Genomic DNA, 6,082 nt, shown 5'->3' on the forward strand with positions numbered 1-6,082 from the left:
CCCTTCTTTGCCTGCCCCCACACCAGCCACAGCATCGTCATCTACGCCAGGTTTCGTGCGGCTGACTGTTCCTAGCAGCTACACACCTCTGCCTACTCCGCCAGGAGCCACCCCACTCGACACTCCTCGCTTCGGGGCCCAGACGCCGGTGGAGACACCTGACGTCCGTACCCCCATCGACACGCCGCTAGAGACCCCTGCCACGACACCCAGGTTCATGCGTCACCGGCCAGAGGGCTTGCCTTACTCCGTCGACTTCAGCGGCGGCATCATCATGGATGATGACGGCAAGAAGGTGATCTCGCACATGCGTGGTCTTTGCTCTCAGCTGTTTAGACACTACATACTAAACAAATGGAGTGAAGTACCAAGTGATTTAAAAGCCAGAGTCATCAGCATACTTCATGATGAGTTTCCCGTTCCAACACGGGATCAGCGCTTCAATGAAGACCTGATGAAGATTCGAATGCGTTCCGAAGTGCAAAAAGCAATCAAGCATGGGTGGAACAGGCCAAATTGGATGGCCAAAGAAGATTGGAAGAATGCGAAGAAAGCAGCGCGCGAGAATCCCGACAAGTGGAAGCAACAAAAGGATGCAGCCAGAGCGCGAGTAGAGGCAGGAAGCTCGCACCACTTGGGGAGCGGTGGATGGGCATCATTTGAGGCCGATTTTGTAAGTGTTTTCGCATTGCTCTTTATGTTTGATAGTTTAGGGTTTATGAGTTTTTTAATTCTAACATAATGAAATCTTTGTATGTTTTGACAGTGGCCGATGACAGGACGTGATCCCACACCGTACGAGCGCGAGTACGCAGGCAGGAAGGGCTTAAACGCCCTGATGGACATTCTCAGTTCTCACGGCGGCATGGTTAGTATTAGGGTTTACTCTTTTCTATTTTTTGTATTGTTTTATAAATGTCGTTATATGTTTATACTTACTGAAAGTTGTCTTATTGTCTTTTTTTGCAGAATCCGACAGATACGCTGCTTGGACGCGATGAGACGTCTGACTAGACGACGCCACTTTAGCCGTAGCTAGATAGCATTAGTTTAGGGTTTCTCATAGCTTATGTATCATGAGACGGATTTATACGTCTTTTTGAACCATGTATATTATTACATTTGTCACCACACTTCATTTTGCCAATCAATTCTTTATGCCTATGATGTTGTACAATTGTCATTATTACATTTGCCAATCAATTCATTTTGCCTATGATGTGTACAATTGTCAATTTTGCAAACAATGTGTCTTGTGGGTGACTATATTGGGTCTATTATCTACCCTTGCACTTTTTAAAAAAAGTGAATCAAGTACAATATGGTTGATGGGTGGCAGGGCATTCAATGCCATGTCACCAAAAAAAAATTCTCTCGGGCGTTGCTATAACTGTCGCTATTTATGGCTCTGTAGCATCTCTATGAGCATCGCTATAGACTTCTGTGTAAACGTCGCTATAACCATCACTATGAGCGTCGCTATATAGCGACGCATATAGCGACGCTCTCGTAGCGACGCTATTAGCGACGCCGGGGGTTATAAAAACCCAGTGTATTTCCGTCGCTAACAGCGTCACAAGAGCACACAACCTCTTGTAGTGAAGCGATCGAGGTAGAGACTCCATGTAGCAGGTAAAGTATGCCGAACAGGCCGAGTGCAATTATTGCCAACAAGACTCTGAGATCGATAACTCCTCTAGCACTTTGCATTTGTATAAGACCTTCCTGAATTTCCTCCTGATCTTTGTAATACACTAGTATGTAGGCTTTTTTCCCAAAAACATTTCCACTTGAAGCCCAAGTGACATGAAGTCTGTTGTGGTTAATCCTCTAGCCTTTGGATGCATTGTTCTATCATTACTACACTATCACCTTCAGGCGGTGTTGAAGAGAATTGCTACTTGATTGAGACCTTGATTAAAACCTCTTGGAAATAACACGCATCAAACGAAATTACAAATCTGACTTGTGTTTCCTTCAATCGCAGGTTGATGTGTTGAGAAGTATAACATGGGGCATTTACAAGTCCTACTTAGTCATAGCTTGCCACAATGCCTAGTAGGCAGTTGCATGCAAGGCAGTATGGGATTCATAACTGCTAAATATGAAAAGGTCCCCGCCACTTTTTGGCTTTGTTTTGAAGGCGAATGAAATCGAGTAGAATGCCACCCGTACTAATGTCCATGAGTGTCAGATAATAGTAGTTTTCCAAATGCGTGCTTGGATTATTGATGAACGGATTGAATATAGTACCTTCTGTGATGGGGATGCCAATCTAAATATGCCCATTATCATGTGCAGTTAGAAAACACAATACATAATGTTGGTTAGTCAGCAAGGAGGTAAGAAGACATAATTGATGCCCAACGCAGCTTAAGGGGGGGGAGAGAGAGAGAGAGAGAGAGAGAGAGAGAGAGAGAGAGAGAGAGAGAGAGAGAGAGAGAGAGAGAGAGAGAGAGAGAGGGAAGGAGGGAGGGAGGGAGAGAAGGTAATACTTTTCAAAGGACATCGCACATAAAGTTACATCTATGTGTTTTGTGTATGGCAGGGAGGACATATATTCACAGCATTGCAAAGTTCCAATTGCACAAGCATGACTCTAGCTCGACAACACTACACGGTCCGTTATTTGCATCCAGTTTTCCATGCGCAAGTGTTTTCTTGGCGCAACACATAAATCCTACAGGGCAGGGGATGGATTTCGTTTCTTATAATTTTTGGAGAGACCACAATGCGAACTCTCCAACATACTTTTGTATGGAACCTTTGTATGAGGTGAATTGTATACTTTGCATTTTCAATCTATGACGTTTCATTGCAAGATATATGATATGTTTCACTATTCACATTGCTTTTTTGAAGCTTAACTCAAATATCGGCCTATAGAGTGGAGAACCGAAAAGCATCGCTACAACATTGCACGTCAGTAAAACACATCATTTATTGTTGCAGTCCACTCATGCTTTATCTATTTGCTTGTTTTAGAATTTTCCGCATTACTTCCTTTGCTTCAGTTTATTTGGATCTCATTGAAGGAACTATACACTCGATGTGGTCTATTGCAATAGTGAATTCCCCTTGTGCATGTTTACTTTAGCTCTAAATAATCGATACCATACTAGGTGTCTAAATAATTGATGCCATATTGTATATGTCTTCATTTCTCCTGTACTAGGTTTCAATATGAAGTTCTCAAGACCTAGAAGATTATAGTCCAAGCGTCAATAAGCTAGCGAGAAAATTGCAACCAACTTGAAACTAGCTTATCGTCCATATGCTAGGTCATGGTTTGAAATTACCGGATAGTATAAATATTGGAGCATGTAATGTGATATCTTTGCTCACAATCTACAAAATATGTCCCTCATGCACTATAGCAATAAACAAGGTTGACATACAAATAAAATAGACACTCCTACTGCCCTCACTTCTATATTATTGTCAGGTGCTTTGCCATCGGCGCGAAAACAACAAGACTTAGCAACATTGCATCTACAATCCATTACCAGTTCAAGATACCAACCACAAATCAACAATATCCCCTCTCAATTCATGAGATTGATGAGCAGTATTTGGACATTAAAGAAGCAAATATTATAATTATAGATGAGCTATACATGTTAACCCAAACAACTTTTGACCTTATCGTAAGACAAAATGGCAATGTAACAAGCAGTACATTGGCATATTCCTTCAACAAAAAACGTCCTCTCTTGCTCAATGATCTTGCCCAACTATCCCCAATTTGTACTTACGCACGAGAGCTTTGTAACACATGCCATATCACAAGCTCGGTCCACTGGCTACATGAAACTTTGAACAAGATGTCATGTTCTATACGACATGCAACGGACCCTGAATTGCTTTAGTTCTGGACCATTGTTTGTGAAACAAAACCAACGGTAGATGAGATCAATTGTACCTTGTGTGCATGTATTATAGATGAAGCGCATGCGAATGACTACATCATCAACTCTACTACGATGACTTGTACTCATAGATCAGATGTCCAACAATTTAAGAACCTTGCCTTGAATAAGTTGTACAATCAAACTGACATTACAAAAGGTGAAATGAAGACGAACACCAGTACCATAAATGTCCTTTCGTCATGGATGCTTGAGAGTCATCGTTGGTATCATCGTCTGCATCATCGCCTATGCCATCATTTGCATCGTCTCTAGAAGACTCTAGAAGAATCTAGAAGGATCTAGAAGATTCTAGAAGTATCAAGGAGATTCTAGAAGCTTGGAGAATATTCTAAAAGAATCTATAAGTTTTTGGAAAGCTCTAGAAAGTTGAAGAAGGATCTAGACGGTTCTAGAAGGTAGTGTGTCTTTAACCTCCACACTTAATTCTTCTCTATTGAGTGATGAACTGTAGAGATGGAATAATTTTTCCATTGATAATGGATACCTACTCCACAAGGGGACAGCTTGTGTACCGAGATGGACACAGACATTCGGCACAAAATTCTTTATGAATGTCACAATAGTCCAAGCACAGGGCACCCAGGCATGAAGAAGACTTATGCTCTCATAAAAGGACAATTTTACTAGCGACGTTTGCACGGCTATGTCCAAGACTATGTCTTGGATTTGCCAGAAATGTCAAGTATATAAAGTAGAGTGCCTGAAGGTAGGTCTCTTGCATCCATCAGAGATTCAGAATGGTAAATGGGAAAGTATCTCTATGGATTTCACTGTCGGTTTTCCAACCATTGTACAAGGCCATGAATTGGTATGGGTGGTCATATATCGATTGACTAAACTATTCGAGTTTATTCCAACCAAGTCAACAATTAAGACTCTAGAGTTACCTAAGTTATTTGTGGAGAATTCGTACATGTTGTATGGATTGCCAAGTAGCATTGTCAATGATTGTGATCCCAAATTTAACAATCATTTTTTGATGGCCTTGTTAAACCAACCTAAGTATAGAAGATCATCTTAAAATGAATGATTGCACTGAAAGAGTCAATCAGATGCTAGAGGATATACTACAAACATACATTAACAAGAAGCAATCAGACTGGGAAGACTATCTACCTATTCTTGAGTTTGCTTACAACATTTCTAAGCCTGTAAGAACTAGATTTAGTCCTTTCATGCTAATGTACAATTATTATTTACAATGGTGTTGGTGGCTGAAAATCTCCAACAAGTCAAGGATTTTATGGAAGACCATATGGATATGCTAAAACTGGCTCCTCAAAATTTTTGACAAGTACAGGATTGGTATACACTGATGAGAATCATTGGCAAGTTACCTTCACGGAAGGAGAAGAGGTATTTTTTTGTGTGCCAGAGCATTCAAAAATTCTAAAGACTAGGCCAACACCTAAATTATCTCCACAATACTACGGGCCTTTCAAGATACTCAAGCAAGTTGGTGACCAAGCCTACAAACTCTCATTACCTATACACTCTCGTATTTATCCGGTACTTCATGTAAGTTGTTTACATAAACGCTTGCATGGGGATGATAATGTCATTGAACAACAGAGTTTGGTTGATTTTGTTGAACCTCCTCCCAGCCGCATGAACCCAAGAAAATCTTAGACTACCATGATTTACGCATGCATCATCATGTACGCTGACAAGATTAAGTCAAGTAGAAAGATCAACCTGAAGAAGGCGCCACCTAGAAAAACATTAGTGTTCTTAAGAAGAAGTTTCCCACTTTTTTTTTAAAGAGGGAGTCACTTCTCCAAGGGGGGAGTAATGTCATGCCCAGAGAAAACCTAGGGGGTCAAGGACCTGGGCCAAGGGTCGACTACTAAGCTGGGTAGGGAGCCTTAGAAGGCTAAGGGATATATAAAGGGCAATAGGGAAGATGGTTCTCTATAGCAATTCCCACGGATCCTTCAGCTTGAGGATTAAGCGTAACATGCATGCTGATCGAGGTATCAATGATCTTAAGGCTGCCAGCAAACTAGGAGAAAGGTACACAAGAAGAACATCTAGAGCATGAAGAAGGTGGCCGTTGAGCCTACAAGGAAAGGTGGGTCATGAACTACACCGGTTAGCCATCCATGCTTTGACCACAAAAGTGCTTTGCCACATCAACTTGTGAACCTACC

This window comes from Adiantum capillus-veneris, unplaced genomic scaffold, assembly GCF_014529385.1.
Source record: "Adiantum capillus-veneris isolate H3 unplaced genomic scaffold, ASM1452938v2 Hic_scaffold_270, whole genome shotgun sequence".
NCBI lineage: Eukaryota > Viridiplantae > Streptophyta > Polypodiopsida > Polypodiales > Pteridaceae > Adiantum > Adiantum capillus-veneris.